The sequence below is a fragment of the Puma concolor genome, chromosome D2 (assembly GCF_028749965.1).
Source record: "Puma concolor isolate L17-30 chromosome D2, mPumCon1.1.hap2, whole genome shotgun sequence".
NCBI lineage: Eukaryota > Metazoa > Chordata > Mammalia > Carnivora > Felidae > Puma > Puma concolor.
The window spans coordinates 51,968,228-51,981,017 of record NC_141677.1 but is presented as its reverse complement, the minus strand read 5'-3'; positions in this window follow the sequence as shown (position 1 = coordinate 51,981,017).

Below are 12,790 nucleotides of genomic sequence, written 5' to 3'. Positions count from 1 at the left end.
CAGGGACTGCAGAAGTGACAGATGTGAGGTTAGGAGAATGACTTCTTTTTGTGAGCTGGTGAATCGGCAGTGGCAGTTTGCTGTAATTCCTGTTCTTCTTGAATTTTTGAGCACAGCAATGACTTCCCTGATACTTGTCTCACTTGTCAACCCAATGCTTTTTCTGACTCTCCAACTTCTGTGTTACATCTTTTTCTATTTGAACTATCTCAAGCAATTTCTGCTTTCCTGACCAAACTGAAACAGTTTCCATAACTTGCCCTAGGTCCCATGGTTAATTAGGATTTGAACCCATATCTGTCCCACTTTTGACAACACGTGCATTGATGAGTTCTAAATCTTTTTTTAGACTCTCATGGAATGCTCTACATTCATCAATGGTGAATATTATGTTAAGAGCTTTCTGGGAGGATGAGCTTATGTATTTTCAAGATAATAGTTCATATCTTTCTTAGGTCCGCTTGGAAGAGTCAGGGTAAAAATAGAGCTACAAAAGGAAAGGGAAGAATTATTTGAAGATGCAAGTTCTTCCCTTCATTACTTTTCACAGCCATGGGTTAAAAAAGGAAGGTAGAGACTAGTAAAATAGAAATCAAGAAATTTATTGTAATTTGAGGCGATAGGACTGTTGATCCAGTTATAGTCAACTATTCCTATATCTGTATGTATGTGTGGACATGGTTGAAATACTCAGTTCTAGTCATTGCCAATATTTCTTATGTAATGTGAATATTATCCACATGGAACTGATGTAGTTTCAAGTTCAGTCTTTAGTTTAACTCAGGAAGAATTAAAAATCACACTGTTGTTACCATTAGTGAAGATTTGCCATTATTTTGTAAAAGCTAAAAATTGAATTTAGAAACTTGCTTATTTGTACATTATATTGACATTTCAGAAGACACCCATTTTATTTTCCTATAAATAGTCTGCAACTGTTTTTATTCTATTCATCAGTGTGTTTAAACATTCTCTGAAAGGACAGAGAGCGAATGTTGGGTTAACAATGAAGCAATTGATTTAATTGCAAAATAGATGCCTAAGGTATTGCTTTGAAAATTCATGACTGAGCAAAGTATAAAGGAAGAAATCTAGAGAAGTACTTGTGTTGCTATGGGGACAGGGTTTGTAGATAAACCTAAAAAGAGAATCAATTTGCTTGGATGTTTCTTTTGTGTAGTTTCACTTTCCATTTGTAAATATTATATGTTTGACCACCCTCTAAAACAAAAAGATTGAAAAAGATAATTCTAATATTTTTATAATGGAATGATGGATCAGATCACAAATCACATGGATTATTTGATCTATAGCCAAAAGAATCCAACCATATAAACTTTGTGTGTTCATGTATTACATTTTTAAAACTGTCCATTGTGCAGACTTGAGTTTCCTATAGTGATGGGCCAAGCTTTCAGCCTTGTCCCCTCCTGTCAACTGCCATACACCTGTATCACACACACCCTAAAGAAAAGTGGCTGGAGAAAATATTTTTGGAAAATATAATTAAAATGATCAGGGGCGCCTGGGTGGCACAGTTGGTTAAGCCTCCAACTTAGGCTCAGGTCATGATCTCACGGTTTGTGGGTTCAAACCCCACATCAGGCTCTGTGCTGACAGCTCAGAGCCTGGAGCCTGGTTTGGATTCTGTGTCTTTCTCTCTCTGCCCCTCCCCGGCCCACACTCCCTCTTTCTGTCTCCTTCAAAAATAAACATTAAATTTTTTTTTAAATGATCAAAAAGTTGATGAAACTAACAAATTACCTAGTTAAAATGGAAGGAACAGTGAAAACCCAGAAAGGTAAACTGGCCCAAAGCTGCTCTTGCTTAGAGTGAAGTTTTCAATTTTAATTTTTATGTAGACAGTATCAAAGAGTAAAGTGAACAGAAATTAAACTCGAGGACACACGGAGTCTAATAGAAGACCCTATTTACATTAAACTAGTCCTAATCAGTCATATACACAGAATAAAAGTGACCTGAAAGTAAGCCTAGCTTCCACCCAACTCCAAGTCTTGTTTTGTAATGGAGTAGAGTGGGGGTGGGGGCGGAATATTCCTGAAAACTTGTGGCCAGAGATGTGCCCTTGTACATATATTTTAGGCCAGATTCACATTGCCTGATTAGTTCAGAACTCACTAAGTTTATTGTACTCAGACTGATAAGCCTTTCTAGATGCAGACACAACTGCAGAACTTCTCTGGAGTAATACACAATCATTCTAGGCTTCAAATTGTTACAGATAATTTTTCAAGAATATTAAGCAATGCTAGTCAAAAATAACCAAGCACACAAGAAAGTGAGGCACCATGAGTGAGCACCAGCAGAAATATACAGATCTGCAAATAGATAAAAAATTAGTAGACACATTACAAAACACTTATGTTCCTATGCCTGTATAAATACAGGGAAGGCTTGAAAATATGTACAGCCAAAGGTAAACAGTAAAACAGGACCGAATTGATTTCAAGCAACCCACAAGAAACGCTATAAATTAAAATGATACCAAAATGAAATTCTTATCTCTTAGATTTTATCTAATTTATAGGAAATGGGAAGACAGATGAGAAATGACTGAAAATGTAACACTTAGGCATAAAAAGATGGAGAATACCAAAAGACGTTAAGAGTCAGGGAAGACAGAGTGGGAAGTTCTAACATTTATTTGCAGTTCCAAAAGAGAATAAGGCGTTGGAATTACATCTTTGCGTACGAAATTAGAGTATGTTTATTTACAATTTTTCTGTCACTGTGAAGAGACCTGAACTGTGATCTATGCATAGGTTTTGAGAACATCGTAATAGGATTTCTTTTTAACATTTACAGTACATCACTACTACATTATAATATTACATATTTAAACAAGTTTTAAAACATTGGTGATATGAATAAACATCATTTAACAAATTATAACCACAGAATTTAGTGTCGAATACATAGACTTGTAATTACTGTCTTACTAAAATGCACAAACTCAAAAGAACCATTAGAGGTATTTCGTATGATGCCTTTTCTGAATTCAGACATTCTAAAAAGAAAATTGAACATACAAGTGGCTTCTCCAATTTATTGAACTGAATTAATAAGCATTATCCCCCCCCCCCCGTGCTTTATAAAAGTAGCATTTAAAAACAAAAAAAAACTAAAGTTACTAATAGTCTGAGTATCTCAAACAACTAGACCACTATCTTTACTTAAAAAAAAAAAAAAAAAAAAAGGAAAGCCATGCACAGTTATGTTAATAGGTAAAATGGAACCATAAATAGCTGATGTTAAAAAAGGATTCATGAGAAGTACCTGGTGTATGGAAAGTCTGGAATGTGTCAATATCTGTATTGGTAAAGGCTATTGATTGCAAATCACAGAGGTGAAAGGGACAGAGCTGTCATTCAGTTCAATCTTCAGAAAGTAATTCCCTTCAAAATGCTTGACTTTCACACTTAAAACCTTTCTAGGAGTGGTCCACATAGTGTGACCAAATACTTATGTCATAGGTCTCCTCAACCACTTTATCTTCTATAACCATTTTTGGTTTTTGCTATTAAAAAAAAAATCTGAGTTTTAATTGATGTACAATAAATAGCACAGGTTAAAAGGTACAGTTGATAAATTCTGACACATATACACACCTGTAAAGTGGTTATTAGTCGACATGTCCAAGCCTGCTGTCACCCCAGGCGTTTGCTCATGCCCCTTCATAATCCATTTTTTCCTCTATCTCCACCCCCAGGCAGTCACTCATCTGATTTTTGCCACTGTTGATTAGCTTGTATTTTCTAGATAGTGATAAAAACTTGATAAAAATCACACATTATTGCTCTTTTTCTCATCTGGTTTGATTCTACATAACTTAGAAATTTGTGTATAAGCTCATTCTTCTCATTTCTGAATAATATTTCATTGTAAGGGAATGCCGTAATTCATTTCCCTACTAGTGGACATTTGGAATAACTTTTTTTTTTTTTTTTGGCTGTTACAAAAAGTGCTCTGAGTATTCACACGAATTTTCATGGATATATGCTTTTATTTATTTTGGGTAGATACGAAGGAAAGAAATGCCTGTATCATAAGTTTATGCTTAATTTAAAAAACTGAAAAGCTGTTTTTAAACTGATAACACTTGACATTCATTTCAGCTGTATTTGAGGATTCCATTGGCTCTGTATCCTCACTACTGCTTTCTATGATTAGCTTTTTGACGATGAGGTAGTGGTATCTGTCATTCTAATTTCTGTAGTGACTAAAAATGATACTGTTATACATACTGACAATTCATACATCTTCACTGGTGAAGTGTCTGCTCAAGCTGCTTCGCCATTTTTCAGGTGGTCCCCCCCCCCCCCACATAGTTTTAAGACTTCTTCATATATGTTGATACATAGATTTTTCTGAGAAGAGAACACAAAATGTGAATACTTGCAGAGGAAATTTTCAAGAAAATTGCCTGGAAACGAGTGTGAGACCCACTAATTCACAAATTCAAGAAGCCAGATGTATAATCAAAAAAAAAAAAAATCCATGTTTAGTAGCTGAGTTCCGTTGTAATGACACAGCATAACAACAGAGAAAAAGATACATCTTAAAATTACCCAGAGAACAAAGAGAGTTGACTTCAAAAGACAGCAATTTCTTAACAGTAAAAAACAGAAGGAAGAGAACCAGGGTAATGACAACTTTGCATAATTACCACTTTATATTTGTCCTTGGTTCCTTCTTGCATCTCAGACCTTCCATCTGGAGATTGCTTTCCTTCCATAGGACATGTATAATTGATGGATTTGTCTTAATGAGGGGGTAGCACTTGTTTACCTGAAAAATGAATTTTGTCATCAATCTCGAAATAGGTTTTTCTGGGTTTAGAATATTAAACAATTTCTAGCCAAAATAATTTTAGATATTGTTGGGTTGTCTTCTGACTTACATTGTTGCTGTTGAGAGGGTATCTTACAGTCTACAACCTCTTTGTAAACAGTAATCTTTTATTTCTGGCTTAACATCCTAGGGATGTTATAAGGATTCTACAGTTTTACCATAACATGGGTTCCTTTTAACTTACCTTGCCCTGGATTTCTCTGGCTTTCTGAATCTGTAGTTTGGGTCATTCATTAGTTTGGGAAATTTTTCAGCAGTTTTCTCAAAAGTTTTGCTTCACTTTTTCTTTCCTTACATTCTGTAACTGTGATTAAATACATATTAGACCTTCTCACTCAGTTCTCCATGTCTCTTCAACTTGCTTTCATATATTTTGCAATTTTGTGATCCTTTGAGATTCATTCATTTTTAATTTTAATTCCAGTAGAGTTAACAGATGTTATATTAGTTTCATGTGTACAATATAGCGATTCAGCAGTTCTATACATTACTCAGTGCTCATCATAAGTGTACTCTTAAATCCCCTTCACCCATTTCACCCATCCCCTCCCTCCCACCTCCTCTCTGGTAACCATTGGTATTCTATAATTATGAATCTGTTTTTTGGTTTGTCACTTTTTCATTTTTTTCTTAAATTCCACATATGGGTGAGATCATGTGGTATATCTTTCACTGACTTCGCTTAGCATTATACTCTCTAGATCCATCTATGTTATGGCTGAGTAATATTTCATTGTGTGTATGTGTGGTGCATGTGTGTATACATATATACATACATATATCAATACACAAACACATGCGTGCCACTTTATTGATGGACATTTGGGTTGCTTCAATAATTTGACTATTGTGAACAATACTTGAATAAACATAGGGTGCCTATATCTTAGTTTGTGTTTTTGTATTTTGAGGGTAAATACCCAGTAGTGGAATTACTGGATCATATAGCAATTCTATTTTTAACTTCTTGATGGACCTCCATACTGTTTCCCAGAGTGCCTGCACAAGTTTACATTCCCACCAACAGTGCAAGAGAGTTCATTTCTTTCCACGTTCTTGCCAATACTTGTTTTTGAGTTTAGCCATTAGGACGGGTGTGTGGTGGTATCTCATTGCGGTTTTATTTGCATGTCCCTGATGATGAGTGATGTTGAGTATCTTTTCATGTGTCTTTTAACCATCTGGATGTCATCTTTGGGCTCTTGGTTCCATTGATCTTTGTTACTGTTTTTAGGTCAGTACCATTCTGTTGGGATTACTACAGCTTTACAGTATATCTTGAAATCTGAAATTGTGATATTTTTAGTTCTGTTCTTTTTCAAGATTGCTTTGGCTATTCAGGGTCTTTGGTAGCTCCATATGATTTTAGAATTGTTCTAGTTCTGTGACAAATGCTGGTGGTGTTTTGATGGAGAGTGCATTAAATCTGTAGATTTCTTGGGTAGTGTAGACATCTTAAGAACTTTTGTTCATCCAATCCATGAATATGGAATGTCTTTCCATTTCTTTGTGTCCTTTTCAATTTCTTTGATCATATATTTTAGTTTTCAGAGTACAGGTCTTAAACTTCTTTGAGGTTTATTCCTAGGTATCTTTTTTTTTTTCCTTTGGTGAAAAATCCATTGTAAATGGGATGGATTTCTTGATTTCTTTCTCCCACTTCATTATTGGTATATGGAAAGGCAACATATTTCTGTATGTTGATTTTGTATCCTGCAACTTTACTGAATTCATTTAACAGTTCTAGCAGTTTATTGGTGGAGTCTTGGGGATTTCTATATACTATCACGTGATTTGCAAATAGTGAAAGTTTCACTTAATTCTTGATTATTTGGTTGTGTCTGATTTCTTGTTGTCTGCTGTGGATTTGACTTAGAGTAGTGTGATGAATAAAAGTGGTGAGATTGAACATTCCTGTCTTTATCATGATCATAGAGAAAAAGCTTGCAGTTTTTCCCATTGCAATATTAGCTGTGGGTTTTTCATATATGGCCTTTATTAAGACTTGTTCCCTCTAAACCTGTGTGGAAGGTTTATCATCATATATTGGTATTGTACCTTGTCAAATCCTTTTTTTCTGGATCTATTGAAAGGATCATATGGTTCTTATCACTTACTTTATTAATGTCATGTACCCTGTTTTTGTGAATATTGAATCACACTTTCAACTCAAGAATAAATCCCACCTGATTGTGGTGAATGTTTTTTTTTTTTTTCTTTTTTCAATGTACTGTTGGATTTGATTTGCTAGTATTTTGTTGAGGATTTTTAAAATCTATTTTCACTAGAGTTACTGGAGTTACTGATCTGTAGTTATCTTTTTTTGTGATATCTTTATTTGGTTTTGGTATCAGCATAATGCTGGTATCATAGAATGGATTTGGAAGTTTTCCTTCCTCTTCTTTTTGGAATAGTTTGAGAAGAATAGGTATTAACTCTTAAAATGCTTGGTAGAATTTGCCTGTGAAGCTGTCTGGTCCAGGACTTTGGTTTGTTGGGAATTTGATTACTGATTCAATTTCTTTGCTGGTTATTGGTATGTTCAAGTTTTCCATTTCTTCCTGTTTTAGTTTTGGTAATTAAACTGTTAGTAGGAATTTATCCTTTTTTTTTTTTTTTTTTTTTTTGTTCTAGGTTGTCTAGTTTTGGGCCATATAGTTTTTCATAAAACTCTTGTATTTCTCTGGTGGTGGTGATTTCTCCTCTCATGTTTGTGATTTTACTTTTTTGGGTCCTTTCTCTTTTTGTTAAGTCTGGCGAGAAGTTTATCAACTTGGTTTTTTTTGAAAAATAAGCTCCTGGTTTCCTTGATTTTATTTATGTTTTTTAGTTTCTATATCACTTATTTCTGCTCTAATCTTAGGTCCTTCTGATTTAGGGCTTCACTTGTTCTTTTTTTTTAGCCCTTTAAGTATAAGGTTAGGTTGTTTGAGATGATTCTTGTTTCTTGAGGATTGCTGTCTACTTGCCTCTTGAGATTGCTTTTGCTACATCACTAAGGTTTTGAGCTGACTTGATTTCATCTTTGTTTCCATGTAGTTTTTAAATTTCTTCCTCTGTTTCCTGGTTGACCCATTCATTGTTTAGTAGCATGTTGTTTAATCTCCCTATATTTGTGATGATTACAGATTTTTCTTGTTGACTCCTAGTTTGATAGGGTAATTAGAAAAGGTGCATGGTATGATGTCAATCTGTATTTGTTGAGTCCTGTTTTGTGGCCTAATTTGTGATATATTCTGGAGAAAGTTCCATGTGTGCTTGAAAAGACCATCTCTTCTGTTTTAGGATGTTCTGAATATCTTGGCTAAGGCCATCTGGTTCAGTGTGTCAGAGCCTTTGTTTCCGTGTTGATTTGTTTAGATGATTTGCTCATTGATATAAGTGGGGTGTTAAAATCCACAACTGTTACTGTATTACTATTCTTTGTTAATGTTATTTTACATACTTGGGTTCTAGCATGTTGGGTGCATAAATATTTACAATTGTTACATTTTCTTGGATTGTCCTCTTGATGTAGTGTCCTTTGTCACTTGTTAGTCTTTGTTTTGAAGTCTACTTTGTCCAATGTAAGTTGATACTCCAGGTTTCTTTTGACATCTATTTACATGATAAATGTTTCTCCAACCCTTCACTTTTAATTTGTGTGTGTCTTAAGGTCTAAAATAAGTCTCTTGGAGGCACCATATGGATGGGTCTTACTTTTTTTTTTTTAACCCATTCTGTCACCCTGTGTCTTTTGATTAGAGTGTTCATTCACAGAGTACTGATTGATCTGTATTTATTGCCATTTTATTACTTGTTTTATGGTTTGTGGAGATTTTCTCTGATCCCTATATTGGATTTCTTCTGTTTTGCTGATTTTCTTAAGTAATATATTTAGATTTCTGTGTTCTTTGCATGTTTGTTAGTACTTTTTGTACATGGTTGCCATTAGGTTTGTATATAACTTCTTGTGCATATAGCAGTATATATTAAGATGATAGTTGTTTAAGTTTGAACCCATTGTTTTCTTTTCCCTACATTTTAGGTACATGTTACTGTATTCCTTTTTGTTGGGAGTTTCTTGATTGATTTTTTTTTCACATAAATTTTCATTTTTAGTGCTTTTGTGTTTCCTGTCTTTATACTGTCACTTTCAGTCTTGGCCCCTCAAAGAGTCCTTTTTAATACTTCTTACAGGGCAGGTTTAGTGGTCACGAACTTTGTTTTTTGTCTGGGAAACTCTTGCTCTCCTTCTGTTCTGAAAGATAGCCTTGCGGGATTGAGTATTCTTGGCTGCAGATTTTTTTCCATTCAGCACTTTGAATGTATCACGCTCCTCCCTTCTGATCTGCCAAATTTCTGTTGAAAGATTGCCAGCTTGCTTTGTGGGTTTTCCCTTGTAGTTAATGACTTCTTTTGCCTTGCTGCTTTTAGGACTTCTTTTTTTATCACTAGATTTTGCAAATTTAATTACAGTGTCTTGGTATTGGCCTGCTTTTGTTGATTTTGATGGGAGTTATCTGTGCCTCCTGGATCTGAATGTCTGTTTCCCCAGATTGGGGAAATTTTCAGCTATTTTTTGAATTTTCTGCCCCCTTTTCTCTCTTCTTTGTCTGGGACTCCTATAATAGAAATTTTACTATGTTTGGATTTAGAGTTCCTTAAGTTCTTGTTTTACATCATTTATCTTTTGTTCAACTTCATTGTTTTCCATTACTTGGTCTTCTAAGTCATTCCTTTGTTCCTCTGCTTCTTCAAGCCTGCTGTTCATTTTATCAAGAGTGTTTGTAATGTCATTTATTGCAGTGTTGATCTGATTATTTTTTTTAAGTTAGAGCATGTGCAAATGGGGGAGAGGGTCAGAGGGAGAGAATCTCTAGCAGGCTCCATGCTCAGTGCAGAGCCTGATAGGGGGCTCGATTCCACAACCTTGGGATTATGACCTCGGCCAAAAATCAAGAGTCAGATGTTCAATTGACTGAGCCACCCAGACACCCCATCTCTGATTCTTTATTAACTCTTCTGTCTCTTTGCTAAGGGTCTTAATGACGTCTTCCATTCTTAAGTTCAGTGAGTATCCTTATATGATTGTTGCTTTAAATTCTCCATCAGGCATGTTACAGTTAAAATTAGATGTGTGGCCGTGACATTTTCTTGCTCTTTGAGGATACATTCCTCTGTCTTATTTTGTCTGAGTCTGCCTGCTTCTCTGTGTTAGAAAAGCCAGTTATGTCTCCTATTCCTGAAAGTAATAGCCTTTTGAAGAAGTCATCTAGTGCCCAGAGCCTGGTGCTTTAGGAAGTATCTCCGGTGTGTGCTGCTTACACTCTGGTTTTGTGTTCTCTCTGCTGTAGCCTTTGGGCCAGTTGTCTGCAGAATCTCTCCTTGCCTGCTGTGGGCAGTGTTTGGTCCCTCGTCTGAATATGGGGAATTTTAACTAGTTGTGCCCTGGTCTGCTTGTGAAGTGAGACCTGTCACCACTTACACTGGAAATGAGGCCCTGCAAAACTCTAGCTAGGAGACATGGTGTGGGCAGGGTTTGTGCCGGTCTTCTGGGGAAGCTGCCTATGGCACTGGGAGTGAGATAAATGTGACTGAGAAGGGCAGTCCTACCAGAGCACAGGGGGTGTGGCTTAGTGTAAGGAAGTTAGCCAGTGTTGGCCCTGTGCTGATTCATACCTGTGGCTCTGGGTTGGTGCTTAGGGATGCAGAAGGAAATGGCACCAGCCAGCTCTTTTGTTCCTGGAAAGTTGTGCGAGTGAATGCTGCCTCTGAGGGAAGCACTTTGAGAAGAGTGATAATCTCACCATGTGTTCCAGGCACTTTTCAGATACGTTTCCATACTGTATGCCCCAGTTGTTTGCCTGCCTTCTCTCCAAGAGCAGCATGGTGCTCTCCAGGCTCTATCCCAGCCAAGCCTGCTGAATTTACAACTCTTAGCTTTAAGTCCTGCTGGTTGCAAGAATTCAAATTCAGCCCCCCTCATTTTCTATGGGGAAATGTTCTCTTTGTGCGTTCTCTTGTGTGCTCCTCTCCCTCTCTCCCTCCCTCCTCTGAGACCATGGCTCCCTCTTCTCTGCAGCAGCCAGGGTCTGTTTCTCCCCTAAACCATGTGTCCAGATTTACTACCTTATTTGACGTGTCCCCTTCTCCCCCTTTAGTTTTGGAGTTTGTTCTGTCATTCTTCAGGTCAATTTCTGGGGTAATTAGAATGATTTAATAGTATCTGAGATTCATGGGATAAGGCAAGCCTAGGGTTCTCCTACTCTGCCACCATCTTGCTCAGGATTTGGGTCTTTTTGTTTTTTTATCTATTCTGTCACCTGTGTCTTTTGCTTAGTGTTTAGCCCATTCACATTCAAAATGATTGGTAAGTATGTATTTAATATCCTTTTGTTGTTTTGTGGTGGTATTTGTAGTTCTTGCCTTCCTTTCTTGCTCTCTTATCATGGTTTACTGGCTTTTTTTACTGCTCTACTTGGATTCCTCCTTTTTTTTTTTTTTTTGGCATTTCTATTACTAGTTTTTGATTTGTGGTTACCATTAGATTTATATAAAACATCTTATGCATCAAGTATTGTATATTAAGCGGATGGTTGCTTAAGTTTAAATATATTCCTTTACTCCTGTCCTGCCTACATTTTAGGTATATGGTGTCATCCTTTATATCCTTTTATTTTGTGAATCTCATGACTGATTTTTATGGATATACCTAATTTTAGTGCTTTTCTGCTTCCTACTTTGCTTATTCCTACTTATGGTCTTGCCTTTCAACTTGTTAAGGCTGCTTTAGTGGTGATAAATTCCTTTAACCTTTTTTTTTTTTTTTTTCTTTTTTTGTCTTGGAAACTCTTTACTTGTATTCTGAATGATAGCTATGGTGGTTAGAGTATTCTTGACTGCAGGTGTTTATTTTGTTTTCCCCAGCACTTTCAATATATCCTACCACTTGGTTCAGGCCTACAAAATTTCTGCCAAAAAATAAGCTATAGCTTTATGGGTTTTTTCCCCTTGTATGTAACTGTTTTCTTTTTTCTTGTTGATTTTTTTTTTTAATTTTTTTTTTTCAACGTTTATTTATTTTTGGGACAGAGAGAGACAGCATGAACGGGCGAGGGGCAGAGAGAGAGGGAGACACAGAATCAGAAACAGGCTCCAGGCTCTGAGCCATCAGCCCAGAGCCTGACGCGGGGCTCGAACTCACGGACTGTGAGATCGTGACCCGGCTGAAGTTGGACGCTTAACCGACTGTGCCACCCAGGCGCCCCTCTTGATGATTTTTTTTTTTAATTTTTTTTTTCAACGTTTATTTTCTTTTTGGGACAGAGAGAGACAGAGCATGAACGGGGGAGGGGCAGAGAGAGAGGGAGACACAGAATCGGAAACAGGCTCCAGGCTCCGAGCCACCAGCCCAGAGCCCGACGCGGGGCTTGAACTCACGGACTGCGAGATCGTGACCTGGCTGAAGTCGGACGCTTAACTGACTGCGCCACCCAGGCGCCCCGCCCCTCTTGATGATTTTAAAATTCTCTTTATCACCACTACATTTTGCCATTCTAATTACTATGTGTCTTGTTGGATCTCCTTGGGTTGATTTTTGTTGAGACCTTTCTGTGCCTCCTGGATCTGGATTTATTTTTGTGTCCAGGTTTGGGCAGTTTTCACCTACTATTTCTTCAAATTTTCTAACTGCCTCTCTCTCTCTTCTCCTTCTGGAATACTATAATGTGATGTTATTACAATTGATGGTGTTGCTGAGTTCCCTAAGTCTGTTTTCATTTACCATTTTTTTTCTCTTTTCTGTTCAGCTTGAATCCTTTTTATTCTGTCCTCCAGGTTGGTGATCTGTTCTTCTGCGTCCTTTAGTTAATTATTCCCTCTAGTGTATTTTTAATTTTAGTTATTGATGTCCTCATTTCTAGTAATTGTTTGTTTT